Below are 21,269 nucleotides of genomic sequence, written 5' to 3' on the forward strand. Positions count from 1 at the left end.
ACAGTGACATCTTCAATTTGCATATCAGCAAGTGGACTGTGGGTGCTCCTTTCAGCACTTGCAGGGGGCGTGCAAATGGTGGAAAGAGCCACCTCTTCCCGTCCAGTGCTGGGAAGGTCAGGCATCGCAACCACCACCACACTTGGACTCTCCTTGGGGATTTGTGATATCTTCTTAGAAAGCACAGTTCTTCGCTGTGCTTTTGCCAGCTTAACTCTTTTGATTTTTTTAGTGGGAGGAGGGCTTCCATCGTCATGTGAAGCTGAACCACTAGTCATGAACATACTAGGGATCGACCTTAGCCGTTCCTTGCCACTCCGTGTCGTAAATGGCATATTGGCAAGTTTACGTTTCTCTTCAGCTGATTTAAATGTCTTTTTCAAGGTCATTTTCCTGAACTTTGCCATTTGGGATTGTATGTGCCCTCTACTATGACATTGGGCATCGGCCTTGGCAGACGACGTTGATGGCATGTTATCGTCTATGTCATGACTAGTGGCAGCAGCTTCAGCACTAGGAGGAAGTGGTTCTTGATCTTTCTCTATTTTATTTTAATTGGAGAAAGTTTGGTCCTCCATTTATGTTATATCGATTTGATATATACGTGCGGCTAAACACAGAAAATAATTTTTTTTTTGGTTTGGACTGGAGTGTACTTTGTGGGTTACAGCACCCTTTAACGGTCAAGCCAGCCGGCCCTTTACTTATGACACAGGCGCACTCTTGGCACTACTTTGTTGATGCACGTGTGGCTACTGCGCACACAATTCACAAACACAGAAAATAATTTTTTTTTGGTTTGGACTGGAGTGTACTTTCGGGGGTTACAGCACCCTTAACGGTCAAGCCAGCCGGCCCTTTACTTATGACACAGGCGCACGCTTGGCACTACTTTGTTGATGCACGTGCGGCTACTGCGCACACAATTCACAAACACAGAAAATAATTTTTTTTTGGTTTGGACTGGAGTGTACTTTCGGGGGTTACAGCACCCTTTAACGGTCAAGCCAGCCGGCCCTTTACTTATGACACAGGCGCACGCTTGGCACTACTTTGTTGATGCACGTGCGGCTACTGCGCACACAATTCACAAACACAGAAAATAATTTTTTTTTTGGTTTGGACTGGAGTGTACTTTGGGGGTTACAGCACCCTTTAACGGTCAAGCCAGCCGGCCCTTTACTTATGACACAGGCGCACGCTTGGCACTACTTTGTTGATGCACGTGCGGCTACTGCGCACACAATTCACAAACACAGAAAATAATTTTTTTTTTGGTTTGGACTGGAGTGTACTTTCGGGGGTTACAGCACCCTTAACGGTCAAGCCAGCCAGCCCTTTACTTATGACACAGGTGCACGCTTGGCACTACTTTGTTGATGCACGTGCGGCTACTGCGCACACAATTCACAAACACAGAAAATAATTTTTTTTTTGGTTTGGACTGGAGTGTACTTTCGGGGGTTACAGCACCCTTAACGGTCAAGCCAGCCAGCCCTTTACTTATGACACAGGCGCACGCTTGGCACTACTTTGTTGATGCACGTGCGGCTACTGCGCACACAATTCACAAACACAGAAAATAATTTTTTTTTTGGTTTGGACTGGAGTGTACTTTCGGGGGTTACAGCACCCTTAACGGTCAAGCCAGCCGGCCCTTTACTTATGACACAGGCGCACGCTTGGCACTACTTTGTTGATGCACGTGCGGCTACTGCGCACACAATTCACAAACACAGAAAATAATTTTTTTTTGGTTTGGACTGGAGTGTACTTTTGGGGGTTACAGCACCCTTTAACGGTCAAGCCAGCCGGCCCTTTACTTATGACACAGGCGCACGCTTGGCACTACTTTGTTGATGCACGTGCGGCTACTGCGCACACAATTCACAAACACAGAAAATATATTATTTTTTTAGCACTTGGGGGGAGCACCCCTGATGGACAGAGCACCCCCTGGACAACACTACAGCACTCCTTTAGGACTGGGACACTGCACAGGACTTTGGAGTGGACACAGCCCCTATGGAGAACTGACTGCACAACACAGTCCAGCCAGCCCCTATGGACTTTGAAGTAGTGGACACAGCCCCTATTAACAACAGCAGCACAGCACAACACAGCCAGCCCCTATGGACTTTGAAGTAGTGGACAACAGCAGCACTACACTACACTACACTACACAGCCCTAACTCCCACCCTCCCTCTTCACTGTCCACAGCCGAGTGAGAAAATGGCGCCGACGCGGGTACCTTATATAGGATCCAAAACCCGCGAGACTCGGAAGGCGGGATGATGACGTTTTGCCTCGATTTCAGATCCGAGTCAGGCGGGAAAAGTCGAGCCTGACTCGGATCGGACTCGGATCGGGGGGGTTCGGATTTCAGAAATCCGAACCCGCTCACCCCTAGAATAAATGCATATTTTCATCTGTATGCACAGCACAGTTATATGTATCTATACAGCCGGACTGCTCCTATCTGTATGCATGGTTTTATAGCCGTCATCATAATCAGCGCACACGTTCACCTGCCCTATCTTTGGTGCAAAGATGCATCCGAAAACAGTCATATTTACATATAAGCTCAACTGTGCCTAGCATACAATTCTATGTACATGCCCTCACTGCATACTGACATCACATTTGGGAGCGGAGCCGCATGATCGCATCATCGTGGCCCCGTTCCCTCTTGACAACGGCGTTACTGTCGGCATTGTGAAGCAGGGGGCGGGGCCGCGATGACGTGATTCAGCACGAATCGCGTCACCGGGCCTCCCCTGCTGCAGGGGTTTTGATATTAACTCTGCGGGAGGTAGGGAGGGATGCCGGCTTCCGAGAGGCTTGCCTGCCTTTCCAAGAGGCCGGGAGTGGCACCCGAAAATCGGGAGGGTAGGCAAGCCTGCCTCTCTGAACGTAGCCTATGTGAGAATCAGGGCCAGCTCGAGGCATATTCAGTGTGGGCGCCAGGAGGCCGGTTCGGCTGCACAGTGCTGAATCCAACAGCTGCCGCTACCTGGCCGGCTCTGGACTAACTCCGCCCTCCAAACAGTGTTATTGTTAAGCTCAGGGGGAGGGAAGGGGTGGAGCGGGAGGGTAGGATGGCGCTGTGTGCCGAGACACCTAGCACCGGCCTTGGTAAGAATGCCCCATTACAGCCCTGTTCCGATTATTCGGTCACAAGTGGAGATGCATCTGATATGCGTACCACTATGCAGGACCATTACATGACATCTCCCGTACGTGACACTGTAAAAAAAAAAGAATCTGTAGCTGTGTATTTTTTGAGGTACATAGGTTGAAAGCTGCATACACACACAACGATTTTTTGAACGATTAACGTTAAATTATATCGTTTACCGATAATCGTTTGAAAAAATCATTAACTTTCTGAGTCAAACGATGAACGATTATCGTTCATGCGCGTTCACGTTTGTAGTTTGTAGTTTGTAGTTCAGTCAGACTTGTCAACTCAACGATTTTCATTAAGGGAATATGCAAAAATCGTTTGTAGTTCAAAAAAATCGTTCATTACACTTTAAAAAATCTGACAGATAATCTGACAGAAAATCGTTCATAAAATCGTTCATAAAATCGTTGGTAACAAAATCGTTGTGTGTTTATGCAGCTAAAGTTATAACTCTATCTCATAGGTTTTGTTAAAAAAAAGCACAGGCTCTTAATACAAAAAGTTGAGCTGAATTATCAAGTAGAAGTTCCCTTTATATCCAGTACGTGACTTGGAATGGCCCCGCAGTGCTCGTTGTTGCATAAGCTTAGTTTCGGAACATGATGCACTTTGATAACACACTTAGGGCCGTATTCAATTTGGAGTGAAAAGCCATTGTCGGCGAAACTTTTTCGCCGATGACGTAATTTTCGCTGATTTCATTTATCCCCGTATTCAATTGCGTGATAACGCAATGCAATGTAATAGGCAAAGAGGTTTAACCTACGAACACCTAGCGGAAAAAAGTACAGAATCAGGGTTTTGGGGTGCAAAATTGCGGTAACCCCCCTAAACCCTTTTTACACATCCCTTGACGCTAACTGCATAAAAAAAATGCAAAAACCCCAACAAAGAACACCCCAAAAAAGTGCTTAGAAAAAATGGGCGAAAAAAATCAAAGTGGGGGTACAAATTCAAAAACTAGCGAAATAGCATTTGGGGGGGGTCTGCAAGTATGGGGGAGGTGTATTTTTGATTGCAGGTGCTTGCTGAAGGTACCTTTTTGGCACTATTTAATGCTTGACTGTACACATTTTAAAATATGCTTGCACCCATTTTCATGTTCCCCAAATTTGATGGGAATACTTATTTTCTCCAAAAAAAGTTGCAAAATGCTATTCTTCACCACTTGCTGGCAGAAGCTAAATAGCGCCTATTGAGACCATTCAAAGACCCCAAATACCTTTAGCAGGGCTAATCGGGGGTGTCCTTAGTGTACCCCTATGTCAGAGCATCTTTTGGGGTGCGTCAGGCTGATTTCCCCAGAAACTACAGGACTTTTCGCCTGTTTGAGTTTCGCCGTGTCCCGTTGTTATTGAATACGGGGACACGCGGGGACGAGCGTGATACTTTTTCGTGCAGAAAAGCGCCGAAAACGGCGAAAAGTCCGGCAACTGACTTTTTGCTCCAAATTGATTACGGGCCTGTGGTTCATCCCTACAACCGGCTTAATAACTTACTGATTTCATAAAAATATATCAAGTTCCTTGGAAAATCCATTTCCTGGATGCTGAAATCCTGCAATTGATCCAGTAATGATTCATGGAGAAGATGAGTATGTGGCTGAAAAAAATGTTGATTGAAGAATGTTTTGAAATAATGAATTTCCATTTAAATACTAGAGCGCTAATAGTTTTGAGATATGCCGTAATTACATGCCTTATATTTCAAATTATAACTGCATTTTTTACTAAATAGACCCCATCCCATAATCTTTGAACTGCGGTTCTTTAGAGACTATTGCCAAGGATGTCTAAATACACAAATAAATATAGTACAGTCTACTCAGTGGCCAATCAGAGGAAGCACTGGGCAGTTTATACCTAGCAGCTTCCTGTTTCCTTTGCCAGCTTACTGTGGTTCCTATCTGTGATATTGCCTTGCTGCTCTATTGTTATTGTGTACCGACCCAACTTGTCCTTGACTACATCACTGCTTGATTATAATAATCAATTATTAACAATTAGAATCAGCAGGTAATTTCCTGTATACTGACTTTGTCCTGTGTATCTATCTACTGTATGTAGTGATCCCGGCTAGTTGCAGTCTGGCACTAGATCTGTTACACAGGTTCCATTTACATTAATCTCCTGCAATATCATTGAGTGTCTGGCAAGCCTAAGGCTAATTATCATCCTGACCAATGTCCTTGCATAACGGTGGCAGGGGTGTTTCTAGTGAGCAGGGGGCCCATGTGCAGTCTCCGTCACGGGCTCCCTCCTCTCTGTTCGGCAGTCGGCAGCGCTCTGAGCTGTGCGCGGCCAGCGCCAGAATTATAGACTCTGGGCACTAGAGTGTGCCCAGAGTCTATAGCGAATGCACAGATCACTGGAAAAATAGCCACGGCGGCCATTTTCCCTGTACTGCGCATATGCAAACAATGGGAAAATGGCCGCTGCTGCCATTTTCCAGACATTTTTACAGCGCCGGACCTCCACGCCGACGTGGAACTCCTGAGAGGTAAGTATATTATGGGTGCAAGGTCTACGGTGTGGGGCCCCTCTGGACCCAGGGGCCCGTGTGCACCCATTATAGATATGCCCCTGAACGGAAGGTTTCGATCTGATCAAAATGAATAGTTACACACTTGACCATTGGAGTGTGTACAAACTAACATACTTTATTTACAAGTAACACACAAACAACAAGCAAACAATTAACATACAAAGTATACAGTATATGTATTCAGATGACACCAGTGATTCATCATCTTCAACATAAGATGTAGTTCATCTTCATCTGGGGAGCCCTTGTTTCACAACGCCCAGGTCTTCCAATTTACATTGCAGGCACTCTACTGCAGTCTCAAGTCCATGCACGAGCCAAAGAGCCTTTGTATAGGACTTAATTTATATCCCGATCGTCCCAAAGGTAAGTATAAACTAACCTATTCTACCCCCTAACCCTAACCCTCCTTTAGGGTGCCTAATCCTAACCTCCCCCCCCTGTGCCTAACCCTAAACCCCCCTCTAAGTGCCTAAACCTAACCCCCCCCTTCCACGCCACCTAAACCTAAGTCCCCCAGGGGGGGGGCCTAACCCTAACCTCCCCCTGAGGGTGCCTAACCCTAACCCTCCCTCCCCCTATCCTAACCCTAACCCTCCCGGGGAGGTGCCTAACCCTAAATCCCCCCCGGGAGCCCTAAACCTAATCCTCCCTCCTGCAGCTGTCCGCTGCGGTGCCCGGCATCCGCTCGTCTAGATTTAGACGCCTGTCATTCATCCCTCATCGGGATTAAATTGTCTGGAAGCCGGCGGTCGGCATTCCGTCTGCCGGCTTCCTAAACGTATATCTGTCTGACACTAAAAGGTGAGCTGACCAGTCTATGCATAGACTAGAACTACATGAATACAATGTCCTTTTTTCAAACATTAATGGGGCCCAGCAAAGGTATATGTGCTACAACTTATATGCCATGTAGAAATTAATTATTTAACCCACTGATTACAGTCCTTTATATTGTTACATTTGTAATTTTACTCAGACCTGAAGAGGTGAGAAGACGCCTCAGAAGCTTGTCCCTAAAAATAAAATATTGATCTAAACAATAAAAGTATTGCTAATGATCACATAATTGAACTTTGGGCCCGATTCAGAGCCGGACGCTCTGACCAGAGCGCTCGCTCTGAATCAGGGCCCTCCTACATGAAAATGGAGCGTCTTCCTGGACGCTCGTATAGCTGTGGGTCACCACCCACAGCATATACGAGCATCCAAACAGATGGTCGCGATGGTCTTGACCATCACGACCATCGGACTTGCGACGGAGACCCTGCGGTAGGGTCTCCCTGCCACAAGCCCTGGAGTGATTTTGGCTCTATCAGAGCCAAAATCACTCCCACTGACATCACTAGTGATGTCAGTGGGGCCGGCTTCAGACGGTAGGCGTTCCCATGGGAACGCCTCCGTCTGGCAGGCACGCCCCCAGCACGCCCACCAAAGGGGGCGTGCTGTCAATCAACATCGACAGCACGCCCCCTTTGGTGCGAGACCCGGAGCGATGGGAAGCCCGTCGCTCCCTGGGTCTCGCGCATGCGCACGACGGAGCTCCCTCGAGCCACTTGCGAGCGTACTGCCGCTCGCGAGTGGATCTGAATGACCCCCTTTGTACATAGGGCATGATTCAGAGATGGATGCTAATGCCACAGCAGCGTTTGGACAAAATATGCAAATGTCGCAGCCACCTGGATTTGTATTAAGATGCCCACCGGTGGCTTCGCAAGTGCAGGCAGCTGCGAACAAAGATGCAGCATTGGTTGCAGATCAGTCGATTATCGGCCTGTTGAGAGAATGGGCATGGGAACTGAGATGCTGGAGCCATTTGTACTGCATACAGGATCGAAGTCGCAGGCTGAGACACGAACCGAAACCGATAGCGTCACACCTGCATTTGAGTCGCCACCTCTCCGTTGCAGTCCAGAAATGGTCCCTGCCTGTCAATCATTTTGCCCATAAACCTTCACTGTGAGCGACATCGGTAATGACACTTGATGCAGGCGCAGTGCGACTCATACGCATACAAAGGTCACTGATAATCGCCCAGCTGCGTATACATTGTCATTGCGTCCATCTCTGTATCAGGCCTATCTGTACGTTTGTGCAAATAAATAACCAGTCCTGATCTTGTTGGTTGAGGACAGAATAGGCAACTCCCTGAAGCTATTACACAAGTCTGGTTGTTGCTTTTACTATCGCTCCAAGAGCACTGCCTCCTCGGGGTCTACCTCTGGTAACTAATCTGATAGATTGCAGCCTCTTCAATCTCACAAGAGCCTAGGAGAGTTGTAATGGATTTACAGTGTTGGAGAATACCCCTGGGACTTGGTGATTTCTCCTGGACTCATCCTACTTGAAGTATTAAGATCTTTCCTGTGGCATGTGAGGGGCATTCATCTTACTGCCAAAAAACAAAGGCAGCAGATCTAGCACTGAGGGCCTGATTCAGACCCGGTCGCAAGCGCTGAGCACTCGCAACCGGGTCGATGGTGGCCCACAGCGCATGCGCATGACAGAGCCGGCTCCGTCGTGCACAGGCGCGAGACCCGGCTAGCGACGGGCACTCCGTCACTCTGGGTCTCGCAACAAAGGGGGCGAGCTGTCGATGTTGAGTGACAGCTCGCCCCCTTTGGTGGGCGGGCCGGTGGGGGTGGCTGACCAAACGGAGGCGTTCCCATGAGAACGCCTGCCATTTGGGGGCGGCCCCACTGACATCACGAGTGATGTCAGTGGAGAGATTCCGGCTCTATTAGAGCCGAAATCTCTCTGGGGCTTGCTGCCATGAGACCCTACAGCAAGGGTCTCGTCGCAAGCCCGATGGTCACGATGGTCTTGACCATCGCGACCATCATCATGGTCACCCACAGCTATGCGAGCGGCCAGGAGGCCGTTCTAAAAAAATAAAAAACCCGGCCCTGATTCAGAGCGAGCTCTCTGTCAGAGCGACCGGGTCTGAATCAGACCCTGTGTCCCTAGACAGACCCTATTACAGTCCATATGATATACTGCAGTATGAATGGATACTGAGTGCAAGGGACACTATATTACTGGGAAATACTAATAATGTAGAATTTCAGTATTGAGCTTTAAATAAATTTTGAAGTTCAATTCAAAGATGATTCAATCATTTCTACACATTGCTGGTATTAAATAAAAGTGTAATTATCTGAAATGTTCTTAAGTGTTTTTTTGGTGATTATTCAGTTTTAGAACATAAAAAGTATTTATAAAGTAATGATATCATTTTTGTTGTGCTTTAATAAAAAAATAGACATTTTAATAGTTTAACAATGTAACATTATAGGATACATAGGGGGTGATTTAATTAGCCGCGAGGTTCCGTAGTAGCCGTGCAGATTATTTTTCCGTGTGATGTTTTGGTGTTCTTGCTTCCATATCATATACAGTTACAGTAGATGCATAAATATTGGGACATTGACAGAATTTTCATATTTTGGCCTCTATTCACCACCACAATGGCTTTGAAATGAAACAAACAAGTTGTGCTTTAACTGCAGACTTTCAGATTTAATTTCAGGGTAATTACATCCAAATCAGGTGAACGGTGTAGGAATTACAACGGTTTCTATATGTGCCTCCCACTTTTTAAGGGGCCAAAAGTAATGGGACAAACTAAACAATCCTAAATCTAACTTTCACTTTTTAATACTTTGTTGCAAATCCTTTACAGGCAATTACAGCCTGAAGTCTGGAATGCATAAACATTACCAGATGCTGGGTTTCATCCCTGGTGATGCTCTGCCAGGCCTCTACTGCAAATGTCTTCAGTTCCTGCTTGTTCTTGGGGCATTTTCCCTTCAGTTTTGTCTTCATCAAGTGAAATGCATGCTCAATCGGATTCAGGTCAGGGGATTGACTTGGCCATTGCATAACATTCCACTTTTTAGCCTTAAAAAACTCTTTGGTTGCTTTTGCAGTATGCTTCGGGTCATTGTCCATCTGCAATGTGAAGCGCCATCCAGTGAGTTCTGAAGTATTTGACTGAATATGAGCATATAATATTGCCCGAAACACTTCAGAATTCATTCTGCTGCTTTTGTCAGCAGTCACATCATCAATAAATAAAAGGGAACCAGTTCCATTGGCAGCCATACATGCCCACGCCATGACACTACCACCACCATGCTTCACTGATGAGGTGGTATGTTTTGGATCATGAGCAGTTCCTTTCCTTCTCCATACTCTTCTCTTCCCATCACTCTGGTACAAGTTGATCTTTGTCTCATAGGATGTTGTTCCAGAACTGTAATGGCTTTTTTAGATGTTGTTTGGCAAACTCTAATCTGGTCTTCCTGTTTTTGTGGCTCACCAATGGTTTTACATCTTGTGGTGAACCCTCTATATTCACTCTTGTGAAGTCTTCTCTTGATTGTTGACTTTGACACATATACACCTAACTCCTGGAGAGTGTTCTTGATTTGGCCAACTGTTGTGAAGGGGTTTTTCTTCACCAGGGAAATAATTCTTCTGTCATCCACCACAGTTGTTTTCCATGGTCTTCTGGGTCTTTTGGTGTTGCTGAGCTCTCTGGTGCGTTCTTTCTTTTTAAGAATGTTCCAAACAGTTGATTTGGCCACACCTGATGTTTTTGCTATCTCTCTGATGTTTTTATTTTTTATTTTTCAGCCTAATGATGGCTTGCTTCACTGATAGTGACAGCTCTTTGGATCTCATATTGAGAGTCAACAGCAACTGATTCCAAATGCAAATGTTACACCTAGAATCAACTCCAGACCTTTTACCTGCTTAATTGTTAATGAAATAATGAGGGAATAGCCCACACCTGTCCATGAAATAGCTTTTGAGTTGATAGCCCCATTACTTTTGGCCCCTTAAAAAGTGGGAGGCACATATAGAAACCGTTGTAATTCCTACACCGTTCACCTGACTTGGATGTAATTACCCTAAAATTAAATCTGAAAGTCTGCAGTTAAAGCACATCTTGTTGGTTTCATTTCAAAGCCATTGTGGTGGTGAATAGAGGCCAAAATATGAAAATTCTGTCAATGCCCAATATTTATGCACCTGACTGTAGGTGTGCGCAAACATGAAGTGAAGTAATTGCCATTTTTATGTATAAAGTGCGAGGCTACTACATAGCTTCACCGCTAATTGCAACGCCCCCAAAGAGTAGCAATGCTAAAAGTGAGGTGAAATTTATATTCCTCCAATTTATATCCTAAATTGTTCTATAAAATATATTTGTTTTTCTTCCCTTGTTTCCATAGTGATTTTCTTGCAATGTACCTATTAGGTAGCTTGTTGTACCATGGGTATTACTATGCAGTACATATTGTAACAAAATGTTCTTTCTTGTTTATTTATATAGCGCTACCTATTACACAGCACTGTACATGGAATAGATAACCATCCACATTACTCCCTGCTTCAACTGAGTTACATTGTAAATTCTCTGCCACGCACGCACACAACTAAAATCAGTAGTGACAATTTTGTTTTTAAGGTATCTTTGAGGTGTTGCACAAAACAATCAATTGTGCATATTAGGAAAGCCAATCGTGGGATCGGCAGGATCCTAGGCTTTAGGGCAAGAAACGTCAAGATTTCAATCCTGGGATTGGTGCCTCCAGTCCCAGGATTTTCAAGATTAAAAATGCATGACTTGATGTGGTTTATCTTCAGCCCAGGAGCAGCGCTGAGCACTAGTTCCGTCAGATCAGGCGCTGCTCCCATGCCTCTTATGACTGTGCGGCTATGTTAAACATCTAAAGGTCACGCTGCTCAGCCATACACCAGCCCGCCCCCATGTACAGCTGCGCCTGTCCTGGAGTCTGTGTGCCGTGGGCGGCCGACATTGATTAACTCAATCCCGGGGGATCACAGGAATTCCGGGATTGAGATTTTATCAATCCCAGGATTGAAAATATGAGCTGGGGTTGGCATCCCTTGTACATACCATCCACCAGTTAATGTTGACTCAGGACTGGTGTGGAACATGCATAAAAATTGGGTGTGCCCAAATGTCAGTGCCCACAGAGTGCACAAAGCCCTGTGGGTGGAACCGGCCACCGACGCTATCGTTAATGGCTGGGCTGCTGGCATCTCCAGCAAGTGGGTGTGGCATCTGTTTAAATTTGGCACTGTCCGTGAGCCAAACACGGCTCACAAACCTGCAACCTGTCACAGAACTCCGCCCACTTGCGGTGTCTGACGTCAGATGCTGTGGAGTGGAACCTTCAGTTCAGCAGCAACGATGATCGGGAGCCGACGTATGATGAAGAGCTCCAGCCGTTGTGGAAGAGGCAAGAAGACTGAGCAGCTGGCCAGGATGGGCTAGCGGCAGAAGGAAGATGAGGACCAGAGAGTGCTGCAGCTGGTGAGAAACAAATAGCTAAATGAAGCTCCCCGTTGCAGCCTCTCTCAGCCTACCAATAATTTACCCTTCCCTTCCCTAGACCAACAGGTTTTGGGCATTAGGCCTGTGGGTGCAGTAATGCCTGTGGGGCATGTTCAGCAGGCAGAAGGCCTGTACCACAAGAATAAGTGACTCTGGGCATTAGGCCCAAAGCTAGACATGCAATAGCCTGAGCCCCTGGGAATGGCTAGGTATTAGACCCAGGCCACTTGTTACTAATGGATAGGTAAGGGGGTGGGCCCTACTGTGTGGTATAATATGTATAGGGGCTGTACTATGTGGTGTATAAGGGGCTGTATTGTGTGGTGTTTAAGGGATTGTACTGTGTGGTGTATAAGGGGCACTAGTGTGTGGCATAATGTACAATAAGAAATACTACCTTGTGACATAATGTGTAATAAGGGGAATTACTGTGTGGCATAATGGCAATAAGGGGCACTACTGTTTGGCATAATGTGCAATAAGGGGCATTACTGTGTGGCATAATGTGTAATAAGGGGCACTACTGTGTGGCATAATGAGCAATAAGGGACATTACTGTGTCACATAATGTGCAATAAGGGGCACTACTGTATGGCATAACGTGTATAAAGTGCTCCACAGTGTGACATGATATGCAATAAGGGACATTACTGTGAGTCATAAGGAGTACTACTGTGTGACATAATGTGCAATAAGGGACATTACTGTGATGCATAAATGTGCGTAAGGGCAATTACTGTGAGGCATAATGTGCATAAGGAGCACCCACCACTGTGTGGCATAATGTGTAACAAGAATCTTTATGGTATGGCATAATGTGCAATAAGGGACATTACTGTGTGGCATAATGTGCAATAAGGGGCATTACTGTATGGCATAATGTGCAATAAGGGGCATTACTGTTTTGCATAATGTGCAATAAGGGGCATTACTGTGTGGCATAATATGCAATAAGGGGCACTACTGTGTGGCATAATGTGTATAAAGGGCTCTATGGTGTGACATAATGTGTATAAGGAGTACTACTGTGTGGTATAATGTTCAATAAGGGACATTACTGTGTGGCACAATGTGCATAAGGGACATTACTGTGAGGCATAATGTGCATAAGGAGCACCCACCACTGTGTGGCATAATGTGCAATAAGAAGCACAATTGTGTGGCATAATGTGCAATAAGGGGCATTACTGTGTGGCATAATGTGCAATAAAGAGCATTACTATTTGGCATAATGTGCAATAAGGGGTATTACTGTGTGGCATAATGTGCAATGAGAGTCACATAATGTGCAATAATGGTCATTACTGTGTGGCATATTGTGCAATGAGGGTCACATAGTGTGCAATAAGGGACATCATTACTGTGTGGCATAATGTTCAATAAGGGACACTACTGTGTGGCATAATGTGCAATAAGGGACATAACTGTGTAATCATACTTGCCTACTCTCCCAGAACTCATGGAATGCTCCCGATTTTTCAGGTAGCCCCCCGCAGTCCCGGAAGAATAGGCACTTCTTCCGTGTCCTACCCACTTCCTAGTGAAGTGGGCAGAATGGGAAGAATCTTATCATGGTTCCGCGATCTGCTGGGAGGGGGCAGGGCTTAATGATGCAAATCTATGCTTATTGCTTTATTTGACTCTACCCCCATCCAAATTTTGCTGTGAGGGTGCAGGGCCAAATAACGTTATAGTCTGGCCCCACCCCCATCACTGCCATCTTCTCCCGGGGAGCAAACTTCGGATGTCAATAGTAAGTATGCTGTGTGATATAATGTGAATTTGTACTATTGTGTGGCCACACCCCTTTCCTGTGAGGCCATTCACCTATTTGTGGCACACGCCTTCGGCATGCGCTGTCCGTAATTAAATTATTGTGCTGTGTCTTCAACAGGGCACCAAAATGGCAAGTTACAGCTCTGGGGTTTGGTCACATGTCACGGGAGCGTGACCATCATTGGGTTGCCCCTGTTCTATTCACCTGACCTAAAAACTCAATTCACATTCCATGCGGATCATGGTTGGTGTGCAATACACCCCTACACGATGCTGTGCTATGCATAAAGGAAGCATGCTACCCAACTGCCGGCCGTATTGGGACAAAGAAGGAGGTGCCATTGGGAGGTATGCATTATTTGACAATATGTGACACCCAGAAAACAGGATGCCTTGTGGGACAAAGAGAGTTAGGTGCAATGCGAGCGGAGCCACATTCTCAGACTCTTGTCGAGTCACATGCTACACTCTTTGGCCATAAATACAATGCCTTTTTTCAGCATGTGAACATGTTAAATAAATTAAATGCAGAATGGTTTTACAACCCCATTAAAAATTTTGACCAGTCTGGGGCCAATCAACCCTCATGTTTTGATTACTTTTTACCCAATTATATTTGACAGCTAATATACTATTAATATCTCAGGCTCACTGCAGTGTAGCAAGAATAGTGAAGGTTCCGGGGAAGCGTGGCTTATTCCTTGACAGGAAGAACAGACGATTGTTGCAGGCGGTTGATTAAAGGCTTATTTACTCTGCCATGGAAAAAATAGAGATGTAAATAAAACTCAGATGAAGTGTACTGTGTCAGAGAGCTGTGTTTACTCCACCTGCTCCCCATATGTCTGGCACTTGCTGAAGTATTTCATGTCTGCTAGAGGTTCTCTCACTATTGCACAAGCTGCATCTGTTTCCATGTATCCTCCACAACTAATAATCACATATATTATACAAGTGCTGTTCTTTCAGCAAAGTCTTTTTCTTAGGTTGGCTTGGTCAAAATGGAAAAACACCTGCCTATTCCATCTCTCTGCCTGCCGGCAATTACGGGCAATTAAAGGGCCACACAACCAAAATATCAATAGACCCAATATAAAGCAGGCATCCCAACTAAAGATGTGCAGGCTCAGGTTAGTTCGTATTTTCCCGCCAAATTCAGATTTTTCCCGCCAAATTTCGGGTCTCAGAAAGAGGCATAATGTCATCTTTCATGGACAAACATCATCTTTCATGGATCTTGATTTGATTTAGATTTCTATTCTGTTCATTCACTTTGCATTTTGGTAACTGATAAAAAATAAACTATTAACACTTCTACTTTTGAAAGCATTCTTACTTCGCAGTGTTTTTTCCAGACCTGCCTAAAACTTTTTCACAGTACTGTGTATATATATATATATATATATATATATATATATACTGTATATATATAGATATATATATATATATACACCCCTGAGGAAGCCACAAATTGGCGAAACGCGAAGGGTATGGTTAGGTTTAGGGAGTGAAGTTGGGTTAGGGTTAGGTTTTATGGGGGATAGGGTTAAGCAATCCTAGGGGAGAGGGTTAGGCAACCCGGGGGAAGGTTAGGGTTAGGCACCACCTGGGAGGGATAGGTTTAGGGAGTGGTAAGGGGGGGTTAGAATTAGACACCCCCGGGGGGGAGGCTAGGTTTAGGCACTAGGGGGAGAGGTTAGGGTTAGGCACCATGAAGGGAGGGTTAGGGGGGGAGAGGGATAGGTTGGGATAAAGTACTTACCTGCTGGCATCAGGATATGAACTGCTGGGACTTAATACCCATTCCACCCTTGCTGGGTGTTTACCCTGACTAATACCACTTCGACCATAGGAATACAGATAAGCAAGACATTCTTTTGTAATACTTTGGTTGGATGAAGCAGAAGGTGTCAAACTTCCAGTCCAGGATGGAGACATTATAGGAAGAAAGAGACCTCTTCTGATACGCTAGTATTTAGCGTCCATGTGGTATGCATATGTTTATTACTTCTTATTGGTGTCTATTGGGACTACATAATTACTACACTATCAGGCACTTTATCTCTCCCCAACTTGTTCTAGATCTTTTGCCGTTCTACCTAACGGCATACTGCAGTGGTGAGCTGCCACCCAGAGAAAGAAGTGGGGAAAGTGTGATTACATCATATATATGTATATATATATATATATATATACTGTATATATATATATATATATATTATATATATATATATATATATATATATATGGCCAGATTAAGGGGGGGGCGACTGGGAAGGTCATTCCGGGGCCTTCACACACAGAGAGGCCCCCACAACTACAGCAGGCAAAGTGAGGGCGGAGCTAATATGTTGAGTCCTGCCCCCACATTACATGCAAATTCACTGCATTATGGTGCGAGAGGGTGGAGCCTAATGATGTGAGGTGCCAGCCCCCATTACTAACCTGCAGCATAAAAATATAAGTGTATGTGTTGTGCACTGGTTTATTGTGTATATGGGTGTATGTATGTGTTTATAGTGTATGTGTATGTGTTATTGTGTGCATACTGCGGATGTGTTAGTATGTATATACATGTTTGTATGTGTTAATTTGTATATATGTGTTAGTGTGTGAATACTGTGTATGTATATGTGTTATTGTGTATGTATGTGTTTATGTGTGTACACTGTATATGTGTGTGTTATATATGTATTTTCCACTGAAAATTTAAAAGTTTGTAACGCCAAGAACCATCTCGTAATTCTCGCATTACTGTCCTTATTTTCGGACATCCACTTCAAAGGGGCATGGTCAGTGATCAATTTGAACTTTCTTCCAACCAAGTAGTACCTGAGAGCCTCTAACGCCCACTTTATGGCCAACGCCTCCTTCTCCACTGTGGCATAGTTTCTCTCATGTACATTCAACTTTCTGCTTAGATAGAAAATAGGGTGTTCCTCACCCTCCTTGTTCTGGGACAGGACCGCTCCTATACCTACTTCTGGTGCATCGGTTTGTATGAATTCCCTTTCAAAATTAGGAGTCATCAGGACTGGTTGGGAACACAACGCTACTTTCAACTCCTGAAAAGCTTTCTCTGCCTCAGGACTCCATTCTACCATGACTTTTTGTTTGCCTTTGGTCAGGTCAGTCAGTGGGACTGCCATGGTGGCAAAGTTGGGTATAAACTTCCTGTAGTACCCCGTAATTCCCAAGAAGGCTCTCACCTGCTTCTTATTCAGAGGCTGTGGCCAGTTTTGTATGGCATCAACCTTATTGAGCTGAGGCTTTATCAGGCCTCTGCCAATGGTGTATCCCAGATATTTTACTTCCTCCATGCCTAGACAACACTTTTTTTGGTTGGCTGTCAAACCTGCCTTATAGATGGAGTCCAACACTGCTTGTACCCTGGGTAAGTGAGACTGCCAATCAGGACTATGAATGACCATGTCATCCAGATAAGCAGCCGCATACCGTCTATGGGGCCTTAGAATCCTGTCCATCATTCTTTGGAAGGTAGCAGGTGCCCCATGTAGCCCGAAGGGCAACATCTTGTACTGAAACAAGCCCTCTGGCGCTGAAAAAGCTGTCTTTTGTTTGGCGCTCTCGGTTAACGGTACTTGCCAATACCCTTTGGTTAGGTCAAGAGTGGTTAAATACCTTGCCGTCCCTAGTCTCTCAATCAGTTCATCCACTCTTGGCATCGGGTAGGCATCGAATTTTGAAACACTGTTCAACTTTCGGAAGTCATTGCAGAAACGCACACTCCCGTCGGGCTTTGGAATCAACACAATGGGACTTGACCATTCACTATGTGATTCTTCAATAACCCCTAACTCTAGCTTATTTTTAATTTCTTTCGACACTGATTCTCTTTGTGCTTCTGGTAACCTATAGGGCTTTAGATTAACTTTAACCCCTGGGTCAGTGATGATGTCATGTTTAATGACCGAGGTTTTCCCAGGTACGTCAGAGAACAGCACCCTATTTCTGATCAGAAACTGCTTGACCTCTTGTTGTTGAATTGCCGACAGGGTTTTTGCCACTGTCACTTCGGGAACTAAGGGCCCTGGATTTACTGGAGGGGCTCGGACGGCCGACAGTACCATCCTATCTTTTCAGGGCTTTAACAGATTTATATGGTATATCTGTTCCGGCTTTCTTTTCCCCGGCTGGTAAACTTTGTAATTGACCTGCCCCACTCTTTCTAAGATTTCAAAGGGCCCTTGCCATTTAGCCAAAAGTTTATTTTCCACAGTGGGAACCAATACTAACACTCTGTCCCCAGGAGCAAAGCTGCGTAACCGAGCATTGCGGTTGTATACCCTCTGCTGTGCCTGTTGAGCCTGTTCCAGGTGCTCTCTCACTATCGGCACTACCGCAGCAATTCTCTCCTGCATTTGAGAAACATACTCAATCACCGTTTTGTAAGGACTAGATTGCCCCTCCCATGTCTCTTTGGCAATGTCTAGTAACCCCCTTGGGTGTCTCCCATACAACAAGTCGAAGGGTGAAAACCCGGTGGAGGACTGGGGAACCTCTCATATGGCCAACAATAAATACTGCAATAAGTAATCCCAATCCTTACCATCCTTGTCGACCACTTTCCTAAGCATGTGTTTTAACGTCTTGTTAAACCTCTCGACCAGCCCATCGGTTTGGGGGTGATAAACCAAAGTTCTTAACTGTTCGATTTTGAACAGGCGGCATAACTCTTTCATGACTTTTGACATAAACGGTGTACCCTGGTCAGTTAGTATCTCCTTAGGTATACCCAGCCTGCTAAAGACATGAACTAGCTCTCTGGCAATGGTCTTGGTTGACGTATTGCGCAACGGGATCGCTTCCGGGTACCTGGTAGCGTAATCCATTATGACCAGAATATACTGGTGTCCCCTGGCAGACTTCATTAAGGGTCCAACCAAATCCATCGCTATTCTTTCAAACAGCACCTCTATAATAGGCAATGGAACTAGTGGACCCTTAAAATGTGGCCTGGGAGCATGATACTGACACTCAGGGAAGGATGCGCAAAAGTCAGATACCTCTTTATGCAGCCCGGGCCAGAAAAACCTCTGCATTATTCGCTCAGTGGTTTTCTCTACCCCTAGATGGCCTGCCGTTATATGACCATGGGCCAGATCCAACACTGTTCTTCTGTAGGCTTTGGGAACTATTAGTTGTTCCACAACATCTTCCCCCTTCTTAGTCACCTGATATAACAAATCCTGCCACATTGCCATGTGGGGATAGGACAAAGGACTATCAGGGTCTACAGGTTTACCATCAACTACTTTTACATTCTCCCTGGCTTTTACCAAAGTAGGGTCATTCAACTGCTCCACGGCAAAGACCTCTCTTCTGACCTCTAAATCAGGCAGACGATCACCTGGCCCAACAACACTTCCCACCTCAATGGGAGGCACATCAGTTGGCGGGCCACCGTCACGCTCCGCATTCTCTAGTTCGCCAATCATAGTAGAAAAAGGGAATAACTCTGACTCAGAAGAAACTCCCTCCTCCACTACATCGACAACCTTCTCAAGTGGATCAGGGTTGTTCACCTCTGGAACAAAACGGCTTTCCCACAACTTCCAGAAGTGAGCAAAGTCTCTCCCCAATATTGCATCATACATCAGACCATGCACCAAACCCACAGAAACTATAGCAGAACCACATGGTGTCTCGATGTTCACCTCGGCAGTAACATAATATCGAGTATCCCCATGTATGCAGGTCACACCAACAGTTTTCCCCTCACGCCGCAAGGGGTTCACCAGCTCAGCTTTTATAAGTGTCACCAAGCTACTAGAGTCTAACAGTGCCTCTACTCGGTTGCCATCCACAGTGAGTACACACATGTGCTTATCAGTCTCAGCCTGCCGGGCAGCCGTACAGGCTATCTGTGCAAAGAAAGACCCCCTGCGGTAGACATGAGCAGTATCACATTGCATAGGTTCAGTTGTAAGTGAACAATTAGCGGCAATATGGCCGAAGCCACCACATCGGAAACACTGAGTCATATTAATGTCTAGTCGTTTACGGGGCAAAAACCTACCCGGCCTGGCAGGCCTGTCTCCAGGTTCTACACCCTCAGTCTTAGGTACATCCCACCGCCCAGCACCCTTCTCCCCTGGAACAGTCTTACCAGTGTCTGTGGGAGTTCGCTGGTGCGCCATCGGGGCTCGGTGGGGCATACTCATCAGCTCCTCAGCCACCACGTACCTCTCCACCAGCTCGACCAACTGGTCCGCGGACTTAGGTTCTGCATGACTCACCCACTTGCGCAGAGTCACAGGTAATGATCGCAGGTACCGGTCCATCACGACCCTTTCCACGATCTGTGGTCCCGTCAGCGTCTCGGGCTGTAGCCATTTTGAGGACAGATGGACGAGGTCATGCATCTGTGAACGTGGAGGCTTATCCATATGGAACTCCCAGCGGTGGACCCGTTGGGCACAAACAAAGGTGGTGACTCCCAAGCCAGTTAGGATCTCCTGTTTTAGTTTTTTATAGTCCTTGGCATCAGCCAGGCATAAGTCGAAATAGGCCTTTTGTGGCTCCCCCGGCAGAAAAGGTGCCACCAGACTTGCCCACTGCTCCTTGGGCCAACTCTCCCTTTCGGCCGTTCTTTCAAATGCGGTGAGGTAGGCCTCCACATCATCGCTCGAAGTCATCTTTTGGAGGAAGTGACTGGCTCGTATGGAGTGAGTGGTGGTGGGAGGACCAGTAGTAACATCTCTGGGCCGGGCGACCAGGTGCTGTACCACCTCTTTTATGGCCTGGCTGTTTTCTGCTAAGGCCCGGCTGTTTTCCGCTAAGGCCTGGTGGGTTTCCTCGACGGCGACCTGTTGTTGCCTCTGGGCTGTCTCCAAGGCCAACAGTTGCACCCTGATGGATTCCTGCTGAACTCTGTCTCCTGCTGAGCTGCTGTAGCTTGGAGCAAGGCCTTAATAATGTCCTCTATTTTGTCCTGGGGTGTAGGTTGGAAGCTGAACCTTGCCTCTCAGAGCATTGGCTGACGCCTCTTCTATGGGACTCCAAGGACACAGTGTTATTTCCACACTCACCAATTGTCTGTCTGTCCCTTTAATTTTTAAACGGAAAATTTTCCTCTCGCTGCAACTTCAGTGTGTGTGGGTGCCCGCATTCTCCACCATATTGTGACATAGTCAGATTAGGGATCCCTCTCCTGGGTAGAGGTCTCCTTCCTTACACACACACACAGCAGCAGGGAAGCAGCACACCAGTCTGGATGCGAGTACAAGCTGGTCGGCGCCAGTCTTTATTGTACAATGTCAGAAATAACATAAAGAAAACATAAACATAAATCCTAGCCCTGTCGGGGGAACTAACTTCACAGGTGGTTCCCTAACTACCAGAACCTGGCAGGGCCTAATGCCCTCACC

This window comes from Taudactylus pleione, unplaced genomic scaffold (genome assembly GCF_031769625.1).
Source record: "Taudactylus pleione unplaced genomic scaffold, aTauple2 ptg001075l, whole genome shotgun sequence".
NCBI classification, from domain to species: Eukaryota; Metazoa; Chordata; class Amphibia; order Anura; family Myobatrachidae; genus Taudactylus; species Taudactylus pleione.